The sequence below is a fragment of the Lissotriton vulgaris genome, chromosome 4_1, assembly GCF_964263255.1.
Source record: "Lissotriton vulgaris chromosome 4_1, aLisVul1.2, whole genome shotgun sequence".
Classification (NCBI taxonomy): domain Eukaryota; kingdom Metazoa; phylum Chordata; class Amphibia; order Caudata; family Salamandridae; genus Lissotriton; species Lissotriton vulgaris.
The window spans coordinates 1273980059-1274006008 of NC_141691.1; positions in this window are offsets into that span (position 1 = coordinate 1273980059).

The window sequence follows — 25950 nt, forward strand, 5'->3', positions numbered from 1 at the left end:
GGAGCCGAACACAATGAATCACGTAATTCAGAAAAACTTTTCTGACATTCTTCCGTCCATGGTAAAGGAGTCGAAACATCCTTGCACGTAAGAGCCACTAATGGTTTCGCTAGCAATGAAAAATTTGGAATCCATTGCCTGCAATACGACGTGATACCTAAAAAGGCACGCACATCTCTTTGGGTTGTTGGCACAGCCATTCGCGCAATCACCGCAATTCTCTCTGGGGTCAACCGCCTTCCCTCCTTTGACAATAAGTGACCTAGATAGGTTACTTCTTGACAACAATATTGGAGTTTAGAAGGGGACACCTTGTGATTTAACTCGCAGAGATGTTGCAGCAGCGACACCGTAGCAATTTTGCAAATGTCCTGAGTATCTGCAGCTACCAATAGGTCATCGACGTATTGGATTAAGGCCGCACCGGCCGGCAACCTAAACGCATCCAGTTGACCCTTCAAGGCTTGACTGTAAATCGATGGACTTTCACAGTAGCCCTGAGGAGCGCGTTTGAACCGGAAGCTGCGTCCACCAAGAGAGAAACCGAAAAGGTCTCTGCTCTCTTCTGCAATCGGGATGCTGAAGAACGCATTCTTCAAGTCAATCACCGAAAACCACGATGCAGAAGCTGGAATCAGAGTCAGTAATGCCGTGATGTCAGGCACAACGGGGAACTGAGGAATCACAATTTTATTCACTTCCCGTAAATCGATAACAAAACGATAAACAGGTGGTTTCGAAGGATCAGTACGTTTTAGAATGGGCAGTACAGGACTATTGCACACGTTTCCCCGTGTTTCCTCAATAACGTCTTTCTCGATCAAATCATAGATGATCGCTAACAGTGCTCGTTCACCATCAAGAGAGATACGATATTGGGGAATACGTGGCAACCGCACATTAGATTTCAACTGAACAACATAAGGTGAGATATCAAGTAGGCCCACATCGTTGGGACCTGTTGCCCACAAAGACGCAGGAAGAGAACTCAATTCCGGTGGAAGCTTATCGAGAGACAAGTACATGGGAGAGACAACCCTCTCTCCCAACGTAAGCTTTACACCCGCAGGAGAACAATACAAAGTTGCATACAAACGTTTAAGCAAATCCAGGCCCAAAAGATTTTCACCACAACCCGTGGTTAAAATCAACGGAGCTTCTAGCTCACGAGGCCCAATTTTAAGGGGCAAAGGGCGCGAAACTGGATTGCTAACGGGGGCGCCAGAGAATCCAACGGAAACATTTGTTAAGCCAGACAAAGGTGCGCCAGGGAGTTTCGAATGCTTAATGGAACTTTTCGCTGCACCAGTGTCCAACAGAAAAGGCTCAACGACGCCCGATGTAGCAACTGCGACGTAAGGCCCTCTCTGATCAACCGGAACTGATACCACTCCCTCTTCTTGTCTATGGCTGTCCTAGTAATTACCATCGTCAGTTCCCTGATCGACGTAATAATCGTCTACATTGTACTGCGCAGATCGTCCTTGCGACGATCCACGTTGATCAAAACAATTATCGGAATTTGATGAGTTATCTGAGCGATCGTTCTGAGCACCACGACCTCTACCACGTGGTGCCTGCTGCGAACCACCACGACCTCCTCTAGATGAGTTACCACTATTACGTTCGTTTAGAACAGGACAATTGAATTTGATATGACCCTCCTGTCTACAATAGGCACATTGATTGTACACCAACGATGATCTTTGGGAAGAGGAGTCATTACGAGATTGTGATCTATTCGATTGCGGCTGCGATCTATTTTGTTGCGAAGTACTCTGATTCGAACGTGGAGGATACGCTTGCTGAAGCAGCACTTTAGTTTTAAGCTCTTTCGTCTTTTTATCAGCACGGTCGCTTTCCTCCTTCTCTCTATTCTCGTAATATTGTGCCGTAGCCAATATCTGAGCTGAAGTAGAAACGGCCCATGCACTTTCTGAATTTTTCAATTTATTGCTCAAATCGGGCAATAAGTTCGAAACAAGTTTATCCACGAACAACCTTTGACCACCCTCAGTGCTCATATCCTGACCACTATGGTCGATGAATGCCTCCTCGAACCTCGTAAAGAAGTCGGAGACACTCTTGTCCTTTTTCTGCTTACAAGCTGACAATTTGTCCCAATTTACCCTCATAGCTGGCATAAGAGTTTTCATTAACGTGATTATTCTTTGAGGAAGATCAGCAATCAGCTGCTCGGGTTTAGCACCACCAACTTGTCGAGCATCCGCCGCTACAATGGCAGCCCAAGCACCACCTAATTCATTCGGATGGTTTTCCTGACGAATCTTAGCCCATACCGGTTGCGGTACAACATTGCCAAACAGCATGTCAATGTCGGCAAGATTCATTATCGTAGCATCTACGAGCTGCGATAATTCTTTGTAATACCCTGCAGGATTCTTGCGAGGGTCAGGCAAAGATTGCTTCACCTGTAACACTTCTGATCTTTTCCATGGGAGATGTATCCATACTCTCTGGAAGAATGGCGGGATCGGGGGGTTTGCCCCAGGATTACCTGGCATCCACACTGGTGGAACTTCCCGCATAGGAAACTGACCAGACTCATCTGGCTGTCTTTCAATATCCTCAACAAACAAGGCTTGAGGTATAGGAGTGGGACGAAAAGATAGCAACCGTTCAACAGCACGTCGAACATTGGTATCCACTATCAGTCCAGCCGAGAACTGAAGCTGTAGATCAGACAAAGCTGTAAGCACCTCGTCAGGTGCGTCGGCCGATATCTGATCGCGAAGGACCTTACACATTTCCTCGAACACAAATCTCTGGGTTGGAATATTGAACTGACAAAATGTGTCAAGTACAATACGTGGTGGATTTCTAAGGGGGTGCGTCATCCAACCCATCGCCATATTATATAGCGAAGCACGTTCCCTATTACCAGGAAGCTGACTACGTCTCTGAGGACCATCTGAACCAGGTCCGAGCGAATGAAAGAAACTAGCCGCAAGAGGAGAATTACGACTACGAGTAGAGGGAGAAGTATAGGACACAGGACTAACAAGTGAAGGGGTAGAGACAGAAACAACAGCAGGGGTTAACAGAGCAGGAGCAGTAGCGTGAGCAGGAGTATGTGGAAGCGGAGGAGCAGTAGGAATAGCAACAGACGAAGGAGCAGGAACAGTCGGAAGAACGGGTGCAGGTTGAGGAACAGGCAAAGGAAGAATAGGTGCAGGAACAGGTACAGGGGGAATCACAGGGGCTGTGGTACCCTGTACGTACGGAGGTGGCGATTTCATAAGATAGGACATTAAAGGATCCTCAACTGACTCTTCCTTCTTTTCCGACTCCGTAGGCAAAGCAGGATAGCACTTATCGATAGTCATACGCTGTAATCTGTCAAACACTTCCTTTTCCTTAACCTCCTTATCATGCTGAAATTGCTCTGCTTTCTTTACAATGGTACCAGCACTATCTCTCTGATTTCGCTTAGTCTGTCTGATTTCCTTCTGTCGGGCTTCTTTACGCCACAACCGAAAGGCATCAAACATGGCCGGCCTTGACTTTTTCGCGAACAATTTAACCTCTAGATTATCTAAGATCGGGGCCTCGAAGCTACCATGTGGTGGCCAGCGAAGGTCACCATCTTTTTTCGTGTATTTGATCCAGTATTCATGAAAAGTAATCGGGCCTAGCCCATGTTTACTGTACAGTTCATAAGTCGGAGTTCCAACCGGAGGTAACGGACACGAGTCCTCCAGTCGGGAATCCGCACCACAAGGTCTGAAACAACTGAACAAAAGTACTACGACCAGGCATCTTGCACACTAGCCGAGTTTCACAAACTTCAAGGGTTACGGGATTTACCAAGTCCCAGCAAAGAACAAAAACCCTCGGTTTTTGGCGGCTGCAGTCGTCAAATAACACAACAAAGTACGCTAGCAAAGTGTCACCGACAAAAACACTCACACAGCGTCAATAACAAAAACACTCGCTAAAGTGTCAACAACCAAGAACTCTGGGAGCGACCCACAAATACTTAACTCAAAGATCGATGGCGTCTCCAGGAAGGCCCGTCAATCGTCTCGCTATACCAAGGTCTACGCCAGGCGCCAAAACAGGTCTACAGTCAGGGCAGCAGTCCGTCGCAGCCGTCAGGAGGCGGGAATCTTCGCGGGAAAAGTCTTCGGGCCACTTGTTTCGACAACAGGATCGATGAAGCGGAGTGCACCTTCCCTCGGAGATTTCACACGAAGTTCCTCACGATCGTCGGGCTTGGACCGGTACCACTGATGCAGCCCCACGTTGGGCGCCAACTGAAGGACTGGGTTCTTTAAGACCCAGCGGTGCCAGGGCACAACACCTGAAACCTTCGTGGGTAACCTGCTCCGGCGTACGAATGACAGAGACACGGGACACTTCCTTCGGCGTCAAAGATTCAAGGTTTATTTACTGCAGGGAACACAGAAGTCACGACAAGTACAACACGTGCAACTTGGGGAGACTGCTTCAAATTGGTTCTGTGGATCGCTCCTTTTATACAGTTTTTACCCATAGGACAACATGGTACACAAAGGTTTACAACCCGGTTCCCACCATTATCCCCCAGAGGGGTCGCTTTGGTCACTTTGATACACATAAGGTCCGGAACATAAGTGCGGAAACATTTGGCGGTTCCCAACTGTAAAAACCCATCTTCCCAACATTAGCGCATTCCAATCGGCAGTAAAACAGATCGAAATAGGAACAAAGACAGGTGCAGAGGAAGACGGAGACAGTGGGGAGATCGGAAAGGGTGTAAAAGGGGAGGTATCGGGAAACACGAGATACAGGCATCAAAGGGACGTGCCTAATGAGATGCACGGCTGAGACAATAAACCGGCACGGCAAGATGAGCCTCAAGCGGGGCCATCTGCCTTACAGTATCATCCCCCTCGTCATAAAGACACTTACAAAGAACATGTGTCTTCCGCAAATATCTTGGGAGTCCCAGGGTCGCGAAGCGGACATCGTCCGTTCGCTGGCTACTTGAGGGCAAGAGACAAAATGGATGCCGTATCTAAGATGGAACCCGTGGGTACAGATGAAAAGCCCACATAACAAACGAACGGTTTAAGTTAGCACAGCGAAACTGCGCACACTTACTAAACTCGTCATTTGCGGTTCATAGATACCAGACTCGACCATATTCGTGCGAGTCGAAAACACCACTTACAATTGTCACGGAACCTCAACGTGTATATGTGAAATGAGCATTGGAGAAAAATGTAAAATCCTTATCAGTTGGGTGCCAGTGTTGCCATTGATATAGCAATTTAGTGTTTGATGAAACATTTTATCAACTATGTATACATTTTTGTAGGGTGAAATCTAACTGGAAATTCTATCCAAAAGTGGGTCAGAAAATATTTTAAACTCACCTCCCATAATAAGAGGTACAGGGCGTCTAGAAAGTATTTTGAATGTAATTCAGTGTCAAAAATGGGTGATCAACTGAAGCATACACATTAACTGAGTGGAGTAAATGCTCATCAATTTATATAGCCCCATAAATGTAATGGCCATCCGAATCAGCCTGAGGGTTGAAAATGGTAAATTGCAGTTTGTGAGAAAAATGAATAGCTACCCCTTTTTTTGCAAACATTTGCTGGTGAAGACACTATGTTGCCCACCCATGATTTGGTCATAGATTCTAGGAAGTTATCATCAATATGGGGCTGTTGCATAAAACAGATATCAGTTTTACATTTGCACAAACAATCTAGAATGTTCCATCTTTTTACTGGATGCCTTAAACACTTAACATTGAGTGAAGCAATTTTTATCTTACAACTATTTGCCATAACAAGTTTAAGTTGACAGAAAAAGTATAATAGAAAGAGGGATATACATAGGATGTGGAAAAACTAGAAAATAATAGATCAAGAAAGCAGGCAATAAATAAGGACAAACAACTAACAAGACAGACAAACCCTTATAACTTTGCGAAGAAAAACACATGAAATGAGATATCGAAACTACAAAGGTATGGTCTAGGAATCCAGTGGAGAACATCTTGCTTGTTAGTGGAAGAAAAGAACAATATTAGTTATGCAACCTCAACCACCAAGTATTGTTTATAATAGATTGAGATTCCATTGCCATTGGAGCATGAAGATCAAGATATGCAATTAAGTCAGAAGGTGAGGTGAAGTATTTGGTGATGTAATTAATCCAGATTCTCATTACTGCAGTGCCAAATAAACCATATTTATATCCAGCTTCTCTCAGTCTGGGGAGTAAGTCAGATATTTGCTTGCACATGGCTACAATCTCCTTTCCAAAGTCTCAATAAATATAGACTTCATGTCCTTTAATCAAAAGTGTTGGAATTTATCCAACAGCCTTCCAAATAGTGGCATGCCACTCACCTGGCTCTTGTCCTCAGAGAGCATGCTGGATCTCCAATCTCTCCTAGGGTGGCATGCGATCAGGGAATTATAACTGTGATTCAACTTCTGCCCCAGAAAGAAATGGATTGGAACAAAATAGCAAACATGGAGAGTTGAGTGCCTTTGAGCTCAGCCCCCATCTTCTTGGAGTCGTATGTATGTCTCTTCTCTGTCCTGGAGAGCGTTGTTGTAATATGTAGGTAATATAGTGCATGGTGAGCTGTACTAAAAAATACAGGTAGAGAGGTTATTCAACAAACGAGTAGCCATGAAATATTCCTTAATGCCTTTGACATGTGTGCTAACAGTCACTTACACGATAATGAGTGTTTTGCTGCATGGACTTCCAATACTAAACTGTTACCCTTTGAGTTGCAGCTTTCTCAACAGAAGACATATTGTGTTTTCACATTACCCACTAAGGTACACCTTAGTTGTTCAACACTAGGCACAAGATGTTCAAGAGTGTGCTTTTACATTCATAGACTATGGCACAATAAGGGATGTCTCATAAGAATGTCATTGTGCACTAATATCAAGGCCTCAGTATGCACGGTAAATAATACCCACATGTCTCAATGTTCAAGAGTTGTCCTGTTTTTTGATTTTTAGCATAATAAAAACAAGTCTTTGGTTGATACGCTTTCCTTTAGTGCACTAACCTTAAGGATGGTACTTAGTCATGTTTTCTCCTTTTAGGTGCGGAGTTGCAGGGATGGTGTTAGGTGTATCACTGGATGTGCAGGGGAGAAGATGCCCATAGTGTCGGGAATTCACAAAAGAGCTGTGAGGTGTTGCAGGGATGGAGTTTGCTTTGTTGCTGGATTTGCAGTGGAGAAGATGTCTCCAGCATTGGAGATTCACAGAAGAGTTGCAATGGAGAAGGAACTCGGCCAAGTTGTGGAGACGTTTAGGTGAGCGGAATCGTTGAAGAGGATCCGTCCTCTTCAACCAGGGGGTAAGTCAACCACTGGCCCGTGATTTGAGTGTGGTATAAATAATTTTACCAAATCTTGATGAGCCAGTCCAAATATCAAAAATGGAGAGGACACGCACAACCGTGTTTATCCAATATTTTCAAGTTACTTGGTGTCGCCTGCTACTGGGGCTTCACCTTCCGTTCCCACAAGTGTTATCTACACAGCCCTACAACATCAGCAATTCAAAGAGTATTAAGGGCGAAACTAATACCATCATTAAATTACGTGCAGCAGGCCTTTCCAGGCAAACTATCAAGCACCCTGGAAAAAATCCACTGCTCGACCTATAAAAAATTATTTCACTTACCATCTAGCACCAGAAACACCCTGATACGGCTCGAATTCGGCTTGACACAACAAAAGCTTGAGGAACTGGCCGCAATTAGTAAATATTTTTACCTTACAACTGCAGCCCCAGAAAACTCTCTGAAATCCAGCATAAAGAATATTTTTCTGGAAAAAGAGAACCCGTGGTCAAATACACTTGCCTCTGCAAAAGAAACCCTGAACCTTGCTGTGAATAACTGGGACTTAACTATGCCGCCATTAAAAGCGCAACGAAACAAGTCCGGCTCTGCTCGCGCATCACTGACCTGAAAGCATTGGAGTTAAGAGGCTTACACGAATCGCTAACACTCCCGCAGCGGGCACAGTCCTCGAAACAGCACCTTATCCAAGCTGTGGGCAAGGTGGCAGTCAATAGGATTTTAGCGTTTCGGCTACACCTGCTGCCCCTTAAAGAGCTTTACGCCACGAATAGACTTGAGATAACACATTCTGAATGCCGCTTATGCAAGTATAAACAAGAGAGCTTCTCTCACATCCTGTTTTGCTGCCCGGGGCTGACTGTCGAGCGTAACCGCTATCTAAAGCCAATTCTACTCAGACAAGGAATTAGAACGACAAAGGAGGAGGTGAACTACCTATTCACAATGGATATAGTGAAAGATATGGCTGTGTTCAGTAAATATATACAACAGATACATGGGAAGCTGATGGCCCAACCTAAATTAGGCCCGCGGCCGTCAACTGATATGAGACATTTCAGCCTATGATGAAATGGACTAATGAATACAGCTCTTTTAACCATGCTTTTACTCATGTTTAAGTTTTTTGTTTCTTTCCTCTTTTCTTTTTCACTATTTTATTTCTGACATGAAAATAATGCCCACCAAAGTTTGTCTTCTTTAATGGTTTTGAGTAACCAAATAAAGTTTTATTCATTCATTCATTCACAAGTGTTATCTAAAGATCAATCAGGTGCAACTCCTGCATAGAATGTGTCTCCCAGTGCACAGCGTAGAGGACCAAAGTGTTGGTTTAATCCAATTTGTAAAGTGAATGAAAGTTGAACTGCACCAGAGTTCGTTATCAATTGATTTTAAAGACCAACCGTCAGTTTCAGTGTTCATTGCGTTTAATAATCAATCATAATCTAAAAGTTCACAATAATCAAATGTAATGGTTTGGCGATGAAAGCCTCAGAGCTTTAAATCAATGTTTATCCCCGTTCACAATCAATCCCAATGCATTTCGGGCATGAATTTTGACCTTCATCAGGGGAACATTCTGCAAATGAAAACAACATATATGCAAGGTCATAGTAGGAAGATCCTCACGTACTCTCTAAAAAAACGTTCTGCAATTAATACATAACATGGTGTTCATAAACATGCAAATCAATGGTAAATGCAATGGTGTACACACGTGTCCAAACATAAAGTGAACATAAAGTGAACTTGTGCGTGAACAGTATCAGAGTGAGGTACAGCATAGAGCGGTAATGCAAGGTGTAACATGGACTGGCGCGTCATAATGTGAACTGTGCTGGTGAGCGAACGCATGAAGTGTAACCAATGTAGTCTAAGAGAGCCACGGGTGGATAAGACGTGATTGGGTACAGAGGCCAAATGTGGCCTTGCATACATGTTGTTTTCATTTGCAGAATGTTCCCCTAACGAAGGGCAAAATTCATACCCAAAATGCATTCGGATTGATCGTGAACGGTCATAAACATTGATTTAAAGCTCTGAGGCTTTCATCGCTAAACCATTACATTTGATTATTGTGAACGTTTGGATAATGATGGTTTATTGAAAGCGCTGAACACTGAAACTGACAGTTGATCATTAAAATCAATCGATAACGAACTCTGGTGCAGTTCAACTTTCATTCACTTTACAAATTGGATTAAACCAACATTTTGGTCCTCTATGCTGTGCACTGGGGGACAACATCTATGCAGGAGTTGTACCTGATTGTTCTTCAGTCCAAATATCCCCATTTACATGTGCCTGTGAGTCAGCCCAACTATCCCTATTGTCATGTGCCTATAACTGAGCCAACTAGTCCCAAAGGCATGTGCCCATGAGTCTGCCCAAACCTCACCAAAGTCATGTGCCTATGAGATAGTCCTTATATCACCATAGTCATGAGGCATCCCGAATGCCCTGGAGAATGTTACTTTTTGCACTTCGGTGCATCATGGCCTGGGGGATAACCATCATGCCAAGAACGCTGTCAAGCGTACAGTGCAATGAGTCACATGAACAGCCAGGGAGGCGCTGAGATATGTGCTCGATCTCCTAGGTCCCCTCAGACAAGGCTCTGGAGGAGTGAAAGCACAAGGAGGTCAGGGTCACGGCAATACATACCAGATGATGATGTTGTAATACTTTACAAATCATTTGTCTTGGCTTGGGTTGGTATAATTTGCTATATGAGGGAACTCGGTGAGCCTTGTCAATTTCAAATATTTCAGATAATTTTTTTTTCAGTAGTGGAGGTACGAGATTTTGGAAAACAGATCTGCAATTTTGTCCCTGAATATTCTCTGGTAAAGTGAAAATATGTAAATTATATTGGTAGTTTCTGTTTTCAAGGTCCAAGAGCTGTTTCTTCATAGGCACTATTGGATTAGCTTGAGGGGTAATTTGGTCAATTTCAGTCTTACTATCACTTATTTTAATGGTATTGTCAGAAATTTGCCTTGTGGGTGCTTCTCTTCAGATTTTTAATTTCACAGCAGTCGGCATCCGTATTATTAGGTATGACCTGTATTTCCTCCAATATGTTTGCCATTGCTTCTGTATGTGAATCCACCATTTTGGTTTTGGCAGGAGGTGGGGAAGATGCTTGCTTTAGTTTTTTAGGAAGATTTTGTGTGTTTTATAAGTCCTCTTTATATTATTTTAAAGACGTCTGTCTGAGTTTGTCAAATTTGAAGTAAATATAGAAACATGATAACAAAATAGTCCAATTGTGTGAAGATAAACTGAGAAAATAGGTAAAAGACAATTGAAAATATGGTGTGTAGAGTGCAAAGTTTAGCAGAAGCCAGTCTTCAATAATAACAGACCTCGTCTGTAAGATATAGAGCAGAAGGTATAAACAGTACCTTTGTGAAGCAGCAACAAGGCTGAATAAGACCTCCCTGTTCCAGTTAGTGTCCCTCAGGCAGGTTTTTCGAAATGCAGACTCCTGACTGGAACATTAAAGGAGCAGAAAAGAGGGCACTGAGGTGTGGCAGACAGCGAAAAAGTTATTGATTATGCACCAGGGGTAATAAGAAGGCAGAAGAAACGCAGCCAGTGAAGATTTAAGGTGTAATTCAACATCTTTCATCTTCATAAATTGCAGGCATTGAGCAAACTTAAAGTGTGTCTGACATCTTGGAACCCATGCGCTCCCACAGGCCCTGCCCAGGCCTAGTTGTGAATTAAGGTCCTGCAATATGATGTACTGTACTATGTTTGGATATGAGCTGATGTGCTGCTATGATTTGGTATGTTCTCTCATTCTCTCGTGTGAAGTGCTGTCATATGATATACTATGGTCATTGTTCCATAAGCTGCTATGCTGTACTCTGGTGTGCTAGATGTGTTTTGGTGCTTTTTGATGTGCTGTACTCTAATGTTCTATGTTCTGATTTATTGTGCTCTAATTAGCTTCTCCCTGCTCTGAAATGCTGTAATTTGCTAGACTGTTATGTGAGGCACTGTAATGTTATGTTCTCTGTTAATTTATCAAACCATACAAAGCCCCTAGATCCCTCCGCTCCGACCAGGAACACCTCATTGTCACCCCCAGAATTAAGAAGGCCCGAACAGGAGGAAGACGTTTCTCGGTTCACACCGCACGTCTCTGGAACGCCTTACCGCACTACCTGAGAACCGAATCCAACTACTTACGGTTCAGGAAGCAATTGAAAACCCACCTCTTCCCTTAAACTGTCTCTCCCCTTTCCTTGCTGACTCCTAGTTGTACTGATTTTAGCGCTGGGATACTTACGGGTGACTACGCGCTCTATAAAATTAAATAATAATAATAATAATAATAATAATAATTACGTATTCTATTGTAATAATCATGTGTACTGTGCTGTAATGTGCATTGATGACATCTGGTGTACTGTATTGTGCTGTGCCATAACGTGGTTCACTATGTAGTGCTATGCTATGCAATTAGCTGTGTTCTAATGTGCTCTGCAGTGCTGTGCTGCTATGGGATAAGTTCATGTAAGGTGTGTATATGATATGCAATCCTGATATGTACTGTGTTGGAATATTTTTTGCTGTACTGTGATGCGTTATTCTCTTGTGTGCTGTGACATGCTGTGCTACCCTTGAAGTGTTGTGATGTCATGAGACATGTTTTGACATAATGTGTTGTGATATTATTTGTTGACATCAAGCCATTTCTGAGATCAGCTGGGATATGCTTAGATACAACATAATTGATGCCCTGTAATATGCTCTGGTGCGCTCTAATGGGCTGTTTTAAAATAGCATGAGTACAGCACTGCTGCTATGTGCTTTGATTCCCTTTTAAGTAATCAACTGTGGTGTACGGTAGTATGATATCATATGATGTGCAGTGCTCAAAACCACTGTTTTCTTGTACAATCTGATGTATTCCAATGCTGCGTGAAGGGCTGTGCCGTACTGTTATGTTATGTTATGTTAAATTAATTTATTGAGCGCGCTAACACCATTAGGTTTCTTGGCGCTGTACAGAGGGAGCAGGGAGGAGAGACAGAAAATAACCCAACTGAGGATGATAACTAGTGGTAGGCTACAGTAAACAGGCGCGTTTTGAGAGAAGATCTGAACATGGAGTAAGGGGAGGACAACCTAAGAGAGAGAGGTAGGGAGTTCCAGAAAGACGGGGCTAAGAAAGAAAACCTAAGGCCACCGTGTTTCTTCCGCTTGAATCTGGGGATAGAAAGTAAAGCCAATTGGGATGACCGAAGGGTGCGAGAAGGAACATAAGGATGGAGCAAGGAAGAAATGAAGGAGGGGCCATGACCAGTGAGGGATTTGAAAATGATGCAACCAAGCTTAAATTTACATCGGGCAGAGACCGGAAGCCAGTGGAGACTTTTTAGGAGAGGTTGGACGTGCTGATCTCTAGGTTGATGGTAAATCAAGCGGGCAGCTTGATTTTGGATCAGCTGGAGTCTCCTAAGTTGGTATGCAGGAATGCCTACGTATAGTGCATTTGCGTAGTCAAGCCTAGACATGACTAACGCAAGCAGGGCCAAGGTGAGGGCATCGGAGGTAAGTAGGCGGGAGATTTTGCGTATTTTCCTGATCTGGAAATGGCTAGAGGAAACTACCGCGCTGATCTGGGGTGTCATGGATAGGTCGTTGCTTATGACAACTCCCAGACTTTTTGCTGAGTTGACGGGGTAAGGAGGGTTGCCAAGACTGGCAGGCCAAAAAGACGAGTGCCAGGGATTGGAGGGCCCCCCGACAAGAACCAGCTCCGTCTTGTCGGGGTTGAGTTTCAGATGGTTTGTGCCCATCCAATCACTGATGAAGCAGAGGGTGTTTTGAAAAGTGGAGATGGATTGGTCACTGGAGTCGATGGTGAAAACCAGTTGAATGTCGTCCGCGTAGTTGAACGCGGAGACATTGAATCGACGGAAGGAACGGATTAACGGGGCCAGGTATAAATTAAAAAGGAGAGGGGATAAGGAGGAACCCTGCGGGACACCACAGGTCAGTTCGACTTGAGGGGCAGAGAACTGGGACAGCCTGACAGCTTGATGGCGATGGGTCAGGAAAGAACGCACCCAGTCCAGAGCTGTACCCTGGATGCCAGCCTTTCTGACACGGTCGACCAAAATATCATGGTCGACCGTGTCAAAGGCGGCCGACAAGTCCAGGAGAACCAGGGCCTGACAGGTGTTAGAGTCGGCGCCCCTGCGTAGTTCGTCCATCACAGAGAGGATGACTGCTTCTGTGGCATGCGCAGGTCTGAACCCAGCCTGCAGGGGGTCCAGAACACAGGAGTCCTCTATAAAAGAAGTGAGGGTTTGAGTAACGTGGGACTCCAAGACTTTGCTGAGGAAGGGGAGGAGGGAAATAGGGCGGTAGTTGCTCATGGTGGACGGATCAGCCGTGGATTTTTTCAAGATGGCGACCACCTCTGCACGTTTGAAGGAGGCCGGAACCACTCCTGAGGTTAAAGAGTTGTTTAAAAGGGCCAAAGGGGGGTCCGGGCAGGAAGTAAAAGCTTCTCGCAGGGCAGAGGGGGGGGCAACAATCGCTAGGGGAGCCAGAAGAGACTTTGAGCAGGAGGGAGAGAAAATTCTCTAATGAGATAAGGGGAAACTGGGAAAGGGTGTGGGTGATGTGGTGAGAGGAAGTGCTAGTGGGGGGAGGGTCAGGTGGGACATGGGCGGAGATGCTGGTTTTGATTTTAACAATTTTATCCACAAAGAACTGGTTCAAAGAATCACATAGAGGCTGGGAGGGGAGCGGGGCGATAGTGACTCTAGCCGGATTGGACAGTTCCTCAACAATTGAGAAAATATCCTTGGATTTATTGGTGGAGTTCAGAATCTTGTTGGAGAAGTAGCTAGATTTAGCCCGGGCTATAGCAGATTTGTATTCCCTCATCTGAGAAGAGAAGACATCCTTTGTCTCAGGGGTATATCCTCGATGCCAGCGTCTTTCGGCCTGACTGAGACTAAGTTTCAGTGCCTTAAGTTCCTCGGTGAACCACCTATGGGCGTCGTGACTGCGCCGCGTTTTAACAGGTTTTAAAGGTGCCACCGAGTCAGCGGCTGAAACAAGCCATTGGGTAAGATGATCAGACTGGGAGTCAATGGAAGTGATGGGTCCCGTGATGGAGGGGGCTGATGAGCTCAGGAGGGAGGTGAATTTATTAAGATCGGCCTTGTTGAGATAACTAAAGAAGAGGTCCATACCTGGTCCAGAATATGACCTTTTATGTGCATGGGTGTGTGTATATGTTGGGTGCAGTTGAGACCCAGCATAAGGTCAGAGAAGGCGAGGGAATCAGGGGTTTCGTGAGGGTCAGAGGGCCAGTAATTGAAGTCGCCAAGAACTAAAACATTGGTGTTATTGATAGTTAGCTGGGTGATAAGCTCCCCGAACTGGACTGAAAAGTTAGGCATGGGTTGGGGGGGACAATAAGCTAAGACACATACAAGAGAGGACCCAAGTTGCTCTAGTTGAACGGTACTGTACCGTTGAATTCTGTGGCGCGAATCAATGTTACATTCTATGCTGTGAGACACTCTAATGTGTCTTACTATTATGTACTCATGTTTCAAGATCTTTCTTTGCATTCACAGTTGCCCTGCTGCTGGTCTCAGCTGGAGTGAATCTTGACTCCCTAATGCTGTCCCCAAGATCACAGCTTTAAAAAAAAAAATCATAACTCTGGTTCCAATTACTTCATTTCTTTATTTTGGAGTTGTTTTATTTATTACAATGTATTCTATTCTTCTGGTTTGGGATTTTTCTTGTGTTGTATTTTGACTATGAAAATCAGTTGTTTGGAATTGTCACATAAGCCACAGTCCTAATTGAGTTTGTTTATATAAGTTGAATTTCTACAAGCTTTAAAAGGCTATACTTCTCAGCGAAAAAGTGTACATTTGTATGAAATCTTACAAATTTTGTTACATTTAGAAGAATGGAAAATCTGAATTCTCTCCCAGCACACAATGAGCCAATTATAGATTAAATGTCCTGGCTGGGAGACGGTACATCATCGTTGCTTGCTGATGCAGGGGAGTGTCCTTGTAACAACTCGCAGAGTACGTCAATGGAGCACAGATGATATTCAGTACTGCCAATAGCTGGTGTAGAGGCATCTGGTTCTGTATTCGATACCTGGCTGCTAGTGGTGCTAGTGGTAGAGCTGATGCTCAACCCAGTTGTAAAAGGCACCTGCGGGTTCTTGAGGAATGTAGTTATCAGTATAGGAATACGCTGGGGACATTGCCGAACACGCGACCTTAAGGGTTCCAGGCTGGTATTCAAGTTCGCAGACGGGTCCGTTGCAAGTGTCAGACAGAGGTGCAACGCACATTTGTCACTGCAAAACAGGCATTGAAGAACAGGTAATATGCAGTCCATCCAGACTGGTCTAAACAATAGGAACCAAGAGGTGCTCAGTTCCCGTAGGCGAGGTGTGCACAGATGCTGTACCATGTGTTCACGGTATCACCTCTCCAGGAGCACTTTTACCATCTTGTTGGTGATTGGGCAAGTCCATTGTGTAGCAGATTAATGACAATCAGGATTCCCGCTATTGACAGCAGGATTAGAGGTAGAACTCCAAAAATGCGGAGTGTATAAAGTTTGGAATAACTCTGAGGATTGTCTGAAAGGTGCTAAGAAATCCAGACCCTATGGTCTTAAATAGGTGTAAAATCCAACTCGTATCAGACATATCAAAGATACGACTCGCCATTTCTGCAAAATGAATGGGGCAGTTTGTACGTATAAGTGGCTGTATCTCAGTCGAGGTCCTTGCGATTTGAAGATCAAAGGTCTCTTGAGCGGAGGTTAAGGGTACTGTTTGATGTAAAAGCATGGATTTTAGTCTGCTGAAGGTATCAAACTGTAAAATAAATATTCAACAAAGGCCATAACGGCTCCTATCGGACTGTACTTGTTGAGGGAAACAATACTTGCATACAGCAAGTAACCCTGGCGTTCACAGTGATTAGATAGCCAATGCCCGGAAGCATCCCACAGCAACCATGATCGTTCAGCATCACGTAACTCCCATTTGAGAGCAGCTCGAATACAGGTTTAATCACAACAGCTGGAGTCCCTTTCATGTGGCAGGACAAGTTTGCTACCGACCCATTACAAGCTCCATGCAATGAAATGTCCTGGCACATGAGAGAACTGCTTAAAGTGTTCTTGCAGTTTGTACCACTTAGAAACACTTCTCGATCCCTACTCCGGCATCAAACTCTATATGGTAAATCCCAGGATTCCTTAATGCATTCCTTACCCATCTTTTCATATTGGCCCACCTCCCTCTGTTCAAGGCAATATTGAAACTGAAAAGTAGTGACCGGTAGAGTAATGTGGCCATGGATAAGCCACTCCGTAGACAGAGCTTCCGCTACTGTAAATGGTAGTCAGTCCAGTTTTTCAATATGCAGTATTGTATATTTAGCTCCCCTTTGTGCCATTTCAACCTGTTAATCTGTTAGATTATATTCAGAAAACAGAGATTTACTGTTTATAAAACGCCAAGGCACATAGCCTGCATGCAAAGATTACAGCGTCCAGCTCAATAACATAATAGAACGTAACTGCGATTGTCCAAGTTGTAATATGGCTAACTCCTGTTCCAGTATGTCTATTGCAGAAGATACAATGTTGCCTAAGGAATATATTCTGGAGGACAAGTTGTTAACACATTGTCTACCACTGTTAGAGATTTTTCTAAGTTAATACGGTCTATTTCCAATATTCTCTCTGCAGCATCTTGTTGGGATATTTTCCAAATTTCATTGTAGGCAGCATAACTGCCAGCATATATGAAATGTTTCTGATTGCGTCTCCTGGAACCTAGTAAAACATCCCTAAGATCTGTCTTGTGAGAGTAAGGGTAAGTGTTGTTTCACTTCGGTGAGTGTTGAGATTTTTAGCCAATCAAGGCACAACTTCCCAACACTGTAGGATGTCACTACCCCTGGGTGTTCTCCTTGTACATAGCGTGGGTCTGGCCTGCGGATACTGTACCCTTCGGTAATACCCAAGAATCTTTATGACATATGTGTGTGTCTAAGGGCCAAATCACCCATTCTTTCCAATTAGGGTCTGATCAATTATACTGTACAATGTCCAATTCTGCCACCCCTCCATCTGTGATGGTGTTGGAAATTGTGTTGTGTTCACGTCATGGTTCTTGGCTAAACCAAGACAGGATGTATATTTCACAGTTAGTTTAGAAGCAACATCTGCTGTGGAATGAGGCATGCTCTAAGTAGCATTTCTGTTCCCTGGACTTGCCAGTCTCTAGAATGCCAGACTGATTTTAAGTCTATTGTGTCCTTCCATAGGTCAAAACTCTGTTGAGACAGTTTGGAAATAAAGGAAGCAGAGTAAATCTGTTTGGTGTTTGTCAACATAATTTTCATTGCTGATGTTGATGTAACCGTATAATAATATGAGGTCGAGTCACTGGTGTTAAATCCTGAAAAATATGAACATTTCTGTGCAATTGTGTGCAAACTGCTTTTTGGTGCTGTAGGGCAATGTTCCCACTGATGGTACTCAAACACATTTCTAGGTGAAATAGATTTGTGCAGAAAATGATGACCATAATGTTGTAACAGTACAAAGTGTCATAGTCTGAATTACATTCTAACATTTCAGTGTTCAGAAATGCAGAAATAGTTTCTAAATCAGACAACATGTTATTAACAGTTTCAGAGTCCCAATCATCGGAAAATGTACTGGAGGTAATGATATCACTTAATGACATTTTAAATACATGAGAAATTTTTTAAAGTTCAGTAGGACAAACTATTTCAAAATCAACCTTGTCCTAAACTATACCATCCGGTATAGGAACGTCTGTGATGTTCACTGTTGACAAGTCTCTTTGTTCACAATGAGACCATTGATGTGATTTTAAAATCAAATTAACGTTCTAGGCTGTAGAGCTTTGTTGAAGGTATCATCCATTAATAAGCATGCTAAAAGTTATAACTAAACCTAGTCAGAAAAGAAAAGATAGTATCCCAGTAATTGCCCAGAGTGCTAACCAAGGAGATACCAGGTAAGTCTTTTTGAGAAAGTTCAGAAAGTCTATAACTTGCTGCATGAGTGATTTTTGGGCTGGCATCTTTCAGGTTCACTTGGATCAAAGGAAACAAATCAAAGTTCATGAAGTAGCCAGAAGCATTTGGATCAATAGTTGGAAATGCATCAGGATTTGTTGAAATTGTATTTTGCTCTCGTCGAGGCATGTTGATATAGATGTCTGTATTAGGTCTAATTGCAACCTGGGTATTATTTTCGAGTTTGATTTTGAAGATGAACTTTGGGTTCAAGGGAACAAGAGGAATGAGTTCCATAGCATTGTTGCATGGTCCTTCATTCCACACAGGAGGCTCTTCAAACGTGATGAGTGTCTCTGTTTAAACTTCTTAGATTTTAGCTAGAGGAGGGCGTCTACTACTGTGGAGTCCACGAGGCCTACTGTTTAGAATTGGCCACATAGTGTGATTTGATTAAGTCAATTGAGAAAAATATTTTCTCCTTTTTTCCGGCAAGAGGAGTCAAAAGCACATTTTTTGTTCCTTGAACTGCTAGGAACGGTACAGGCTTTTTGTAGGATGGCCCGCATTCTTTCTTGTCTGTTATTTTGTCTCTGACCAGATCCCAGACTTTTGGAATCCAGACAGGTCTTGCCATGACTGCCTATCCTTTGCCAGTGGTGGTCTGTTTTATGTAGACATTACTTTGTTTTGTCCTCGATTCATTTAGATCATGTAAAACAGTGAAGCAATCATGGATATCAAATGGTTTCCCATCTACCACAGCAACTTCACAATTAAGATCAAGTACCCACATTCTCGTCCCAAATAGGACCTCATATGGAGTGACACCCCCTAGAGAACTTTGTGGCTGGTTGTTGAGGGCTCTATGTACCCCATATAAGTGATTGATCCAACTACCGCCTTTGCGGAATACCCTAGCTGTTAAAGATTGCTTTAAGTCCTGTTTTTTCCTCTTCACAACCAAATTTCCCTCAGGATGGTACAGAGAGGAGCACCACAATGCTAGACCCATACTTTCCATGGCCTCTTTGTAAGTCCGAGAGCTAAACACCGGGCCACGGTCAGAATGTAACGTGCCAAATGTGTATATCCCTATAAAGACTCGCAAATCTTTGATAACAGTTCAAGCATCAGCCGAGTGCTGAGGCCAAACCCACAGGAATCGTGAGCATGAATCCACGGTAACTGTGATATACTTGTAAGCCCCATCCGATTCTAAGGGACCGCAGTGATCCAGATATACACAAGCAACACATTATTTGGTATTACTCTTTCCCCCACTCCAAGAATCTGAGCATATGGAATGTTGTTCGCATCTAACTTGTAGGAGTACTTGAGTGGAAATGTCTTTGGTACTGCTGAGCTGCCCTTGCGCGAAGCAATGACAGCCACCATTATCTCGCCGTCTATCCTCGTTTTGGAACACGTGATTGCAGCTATGGAAGCAGTGCATACAGCCCCCTTTGCAGCTTCATCAGCCAATGAATTCCCTTTAACATGCATGCAATCACGCTGATGACTCAGTGTGTGTATCACGTGAGCCCGGGGTAGTTCGTTTTTCAACTCAACTACCTATTCCCATGGCATTTTATGCTTCATTTTGCCACCTTTTGCACCTTTAAACCCGTTTAGTTCCCAATGATGTAAGTATTCATTGTAAGACTGTACACATTAAAAGGAATCATACGCAATTAGGGTGCAGAATTCATGATCCATATTTATAAGGGCCAGTATCAGCGCCTATAATTCCGCCAAGTGTGCCGTGCAGTCTCCTAGAGATTGCATATTTGTGCAACTCGGATGGAACTTTCCGTCCCGCATGCGACCTTTAACGTTAGCACATTCTGCGCTGTGTTGTTGCTTACTCCCTATGGCCGGTTGAGCAGATCCGTCAGTGTAAATAATATGTTCATACTGATCTAGAGGCAAGAGTTTGTTTCGTAGAGGATACTCTTGTTCGAATTGCAGAAATGCTTGTGTTTTTAGACTTTGATCAAATCTGTATTCATCATGCATTGCAGTAAGAGAATTATCCCATTATATCCATCTCGGATGTAGGGCTTTTGCATTTGGAATGCTAGCCTTTGTAACAGCCTCTAAGGCTGGTACAGGGGTGATGATGATTACGCACTTCCCCAGAGCCAGTTCTCTTTCTCTTGCTACAGCAGTCTGAGCAGCTGTCAGGTTTTTTTCTGTGGAAATGAAACTCATTTCTGCATTTGTGTACAGGTGTGATTTGTATGCGATCAGTAGCGTTTCGCCTTCATTAAAGGTGAAGTAAGTGTACCCGTATTGACCCGCTATTACATGGATCACCATGTTGCGTACATTTACGCTTGTCTGTAAGTGTTTGGAAGCTATCCTGTCTTCTTGTAGTGAATGTAGTATGTTTAAGTGTTCCTGTGTCCAATGTCTAACTGAAAAGTCAGGTTTTATTAAGTCGTAGAAAGGTTTTAACCTTTCTGCATAATCCAAAATGTATGTTCTGCCGAAATTTAGGAATCCAAGTATTGATTGTAGGTTTTTAAATGTTTTTGGAGGTTGGAGCAGCGCACACTTTTCTAAAAAAGTTAGCTGTCAGTCTTTTCCCTTCACTTGAAAGCTCATATCCTAAAATTAGGACACTGAGGTGGGCAATTTTTTATTTTTTAAAGGTACATTTGTAGCCCTCAGAGGCGTGTCCCATAATCATGATGTTCACCCTGGTCAAGTACTTCTTTAAGTCATTGTCCTTCAGATAAATATCATCCACATAGGATAATGCTTCCTCATCAAAATTTTGGAGTAACTCAGATACTCTTGCTAAAAACACCCCCGGGCTGTTCTTATACCCCTGGAGGAGACAACAAAATTGTCGCTGGGATCCCAACGCTGAGACTGCGGTCAAATACCTGCATTCAGGCACCATATTTTGGCAGAAAAATCCATTTGAGATATCAAGGGTTGTTTTGTATTTTTTCCGGACAATGTTATTCATTATTGTGGCAGTGTGTGCATTTTGAACGCATTTGTTTAAATGTCTGTAATCTAAAATTAAACGATATGGGTTGTCCGGTTTTAATTAAGGAAACAAATGTTTTGCGCATTCCTCGTGAGAAATGTGCATGCGTAGGCACCCGCGCATGCACAGTTTTTATGAAGAAGTAGTGGAAGAGGGCAGCCGGGGGATGCCGTTGATAAGGTAAGGAGTCTTTTAGGTTTAAATCTTTTTATTGACAGTAGCACAATCAAAGCAAAAAATATACACTGCACATGGTATGCGATCTGACAATGGCCTGAAGCAGCCGAAAGGCAGGTGCCTCCCCAGAGTGATGAATTTCGTATGCAGTAGCCAACTCGACCAACAAAGGCATGAGGCTCAGTCTTGCTACTAAGAACCCCCCGAAAACAGGGGGGAAAAAACCCGCCCCCCCCAACTCCCAGTCCCCCCTCTCCCTCTCCCCCCCGTCCAGTGCTCTAAGTCTTCTTCCTGCGGTCTTCTCATCCCAGTTCATAGGAGGTTCGTCATCCGCCCCCTCTTAGGAGCCCGCCTCCGTGGGCCCTGTAAGCCGTAGCAAGCGGAGATATCTCGGGCAGGTAAGTTCTCTAAATTCAGTGACCAATAGAGAGTGAAACGGTTGCCATAGGTCCTGAAATTGATCTATGTCCCCAGCTTGTGTAAGTGAGAGTTTCTCCATCCCCAGCACACCCCACAACATATGTTACCAGCCTGTAATGGAGGGGACTGTAGCCGTCCGCCAATGTGTAAGAATATTCTGCACTGCCGAGCCCAGGGCGATGGCTATCTGGCATCCCCTACGTGAGCGCAAGGGGTATGTTAAGGGGTTAGGGAGCCCTAACAAGGCGTAGGCAGGGAAGCGGGGTAATTCCGTTTGAAAGTGAGCGTCAATGTCATCTATCACTTGAGCCCAGTAATCCTGGAGGAATGAACAGTCCCACAAGAGATGCAGCAAGGTGCCCGTGTGTCCACAACCCCGCCAACAGTGCTTTTCCTTGCTGCGGTCTATCTCGTGTATCCGCTCTGGTTTGTAATACCAATATGTGGAGATCTTAGTGAGTGTCTCTGTAAGCCCTGTATGATACGCAGAGTGGTGCGCCCTGTAAGAGATCTGGTCCCATTCCTTATGAATTAGTGTTCTGCCTAGTTCGCGCTCCCAGCGTTCCCTGCCAGGGTTGTAGAAGTGTGCTGTAGGTGGTTCCAGAAATTTGTATAGGTCTGAAATCAGTTTAGTGTCTGAGGTGCGTGAGAGGAGCCATCGTTCATATGGTCGGAATTTCCTGTCTGCCATCTCCATCACCTGCGGCTGAAGTGCCCAGTGCCTGACCTGCATGTAGCGCATCCGGTCTGTCTCCGGGAGGTTATATTCCTGTTTAAAAAGCGAGAAAGGCAGTACCCCATCGGGCCCGTAGACGTGGTAAAGGAACCGACACCCTGCGGGTCGCCAGTGTGTAAATGCTCCCTTTGCAAGGCCTGGTGTGAAATCTGGGTTATCATTAAGTGGAGTGAGTGGGGAGGGGAATGTGGTAAGGTCATAGATGGTGTTAGTGGTAAGCATGGGCGGATTTCGCGGATTCGCGATCTGCAAATTTGCGTATTTGCGTATTTGCAGATTCGCAAAATCCGCGAATTTGCGGAATCGCGGATTTTGTGGATTTGTTAAATGGGGGGGGTCTTCTGTGCGAGTTCAAGTTCCTCTTGTGTGTATAAATGGTCAGAGGCCGATCAGAGCAGCAGATGAGGCTAAAGAAGCTCCTGGTCATAGGAACTGCATGGGGATTGCGCTCGTGAAAGTCAAGGATGCAAGTGCCTCTGTCCAGCATCACAGCTAATTTTCGACGGTATATCAAGGGAGAAAGCACACCTGCCCAGCCATGACAAAGCTCACTATTGTTTTTGGGCTGATGAATGCGTTACTGAATTTGAGGTGCAACTTGAGCCCCTGCTTTGTCTCCAGTGACCACGTGTGTGTTACTATGCCATCGCACCGATGTGGGCAGGGGTCCCTTGAGTGAGCTGTCCATCATCCTGTAACTATTTTAGGATGGCGCCGGCAAGCTGCCAGCGCCATCCTAAAATAGTTACTAAATTAGCGTCATCAGGAAGCACTAATAGATAAAATAAAGCAGGTGCTCGAGCACCTGCTTTATTTTATCTATTAGTGCTTCCTGTTGAAGCTAACTTAGTAACTATTTTCGGATGGCGCTGGCAGCTTGCCGGCGCCATCCTAAAATAGTTACAACAAGTTCTAGCTTGAAGGCTTGAACTTTTGCCCCCCGAATCCGCCGCTCGCGGATTTGCGGATTTTCGGTAAATTCGCGGGAGTTCGCGGATTGCGGATTTACTGTAAATCCGCAAAATCCGCGAGCGGAAACAGATTTTGCGCTCACACTTAGTTAGTGGCATCCCATGCTTCCAAGGGGACCCTCGTGATGGATGAGGCGTAAAGATTCGCGGGTCGATGGTCCTTACGAAGAAAGGGGATTTCCTGTAGTGGGCGTCCCGCGATCGCCTGGTCTTGAAAGAGCCAGTCCCTAGGCCGCCTGCTTCCGGGCTTAACATTGCCAAAGCCTTCTTCATTCTCGGTTTCCGGCCTTGCCAGATTAAATAAGCTAGGCCCGCCTGCGTCTGCTGGATCCATCCCAACGGCGGCCGCAACGGCAATGCCCGGAAAAGATAGAGGATTTGGGGAGAACTGTCATTTTGACTGCTGCGATCCTGCCCAGCCATGAGAGGGGGGCGTGCTTCCACCGTCGCAGCTCTTCCTGTATCTTTCTTTGTAGTATAGCATAGTTAGTCTTTGTCATAACGGGGAGTGTAGGTGCTAGTTGGATTCCTAAATACGGCACTGTGTCAGATGACCATTGGAGAGGGAAGAGGTATTGTAAGTGGGCCCTGGTGGAGGGGCTCAGGGACAGCTCAAGGGCTATGGACTTCTCTGTGTTCATTTTGAACCCGGCCACTTCCGCAAAGGTGTCCAGTTCCGCCATGCAAGCCGGCAGGGCTGTTCGCGGGTTCTCTAAGGACAACAGAACGTCGTCTGCATAGAGACTGATGGTGTGCGTAAAGCCACCGAATACTATCCCTGTCACATCACTGTTCTGACGGATCCTCTGAGCGAATCGTTCCATAGATAGTGCAAATAAAAGTGGCGACAGCGGGCAACCCTGCCTTGTGCCCCTCTTGATATGAAAACTCTCTGAGCTATAGCCGTTGACCCTTACCACCGCCGTGGGGAGCTTGTAACAATTAAATATGAGGGTGCGGAATTTCTCCCCGATACCAACTTTCTCCAGGATCTGTTCTAGGTAGGGCCAGTGAACCCTGCCGAATGCCTTTTCAGCATCAACCGCTAGTAGCATTCTCTCCCCTGGAATACGGGAGGCTTTTTCTATGAGGTGGACAATTCTTTTAGTGTTAGCCACCGTCTGTCTTTCGGGTATGAAGCCCGTCTGATCTGGTTCTATAAGGCCTGGCAGATGCGGGCCTAACCGGGCCGCCAGAATTCCGGTATATAGTTTTAGATCCACATTTAATAATGATATCGGTCTGTAAGAGCCGCATTTGGCCCTGTCCTTCCATGGTTTAGGTATAACTGTAAGGGATGCACGCAGTAGGTCGGGCGGAATGGCGCCAGGTTCGGAAAAGGTGTTAAATAATCACATGAGGAGTGGTGCTAGCGTTGTGCAGAATGTTTTGTAGAAGAGTGCCGTAAAGCCATTCGGACTCGGAGCTTTCCCCGGCTTGAGCTTGGCGATGGCTGAGATCACTTCTTCAATGCAGATATCTCTGTCAAGATATTCCGCCTGTTCAGGTGCAAGAGAGGGGATCGTAACAGAGTCCAGATATGCGGTTGCTGCTAAAGAAGCCGAAGGGCTGCCCTCGTACAGTGTGGCGTAGAAGCTACGGAAGAGTTCTGCAATCTGGGCATCCTCCGTGGCCATGGACCTGTCCGGTCGGGCGAGTTCTTTGACGCCCTTAAGTTAGCGCGCCACTCGTAATTTGTTCGCCAGGAGACGGCCACACCTATCCCCTCCCGTGTAGTAGGCATGACGGAGCCAGAGGGCTGCGTACTCTGCTCATTCCATGTCTAAAGCCGCTAGAAGTTGTTGTGTGACTTTCAGTTGCTTCCAACTCCTGGGCGCCCCTGTTTGTTGGTGCATTTGCTCGAGTTCGTGCACCCGTTGTGTTAGTTCTTCACGCTTGCATTGCCTTTCCTTATTTTCGGCTGAGGCAAGCACCAAGAATTCTCCCCGCAGGACTGCCTTCATGGCCGCCCGTTGTGTCGCTAGGGTCGTGTCGGAGTTAGCGTGGTGCAACAGATAGTCCTGGATAGCGTCTTGAATATGCTTCACCACCTCTTTCCTATGCAATAACGTGTTTGAAGGCGCAAGACCCTGGGGGGGTAAGACACCGGTGGGAGAGAGAGTGTTTTAGTAACAGGTGCGTGGTCTGAGAGTGAGATCACCCCTATCTCCATTGAGGTGGATAAGGCGCAAACAGGACTAG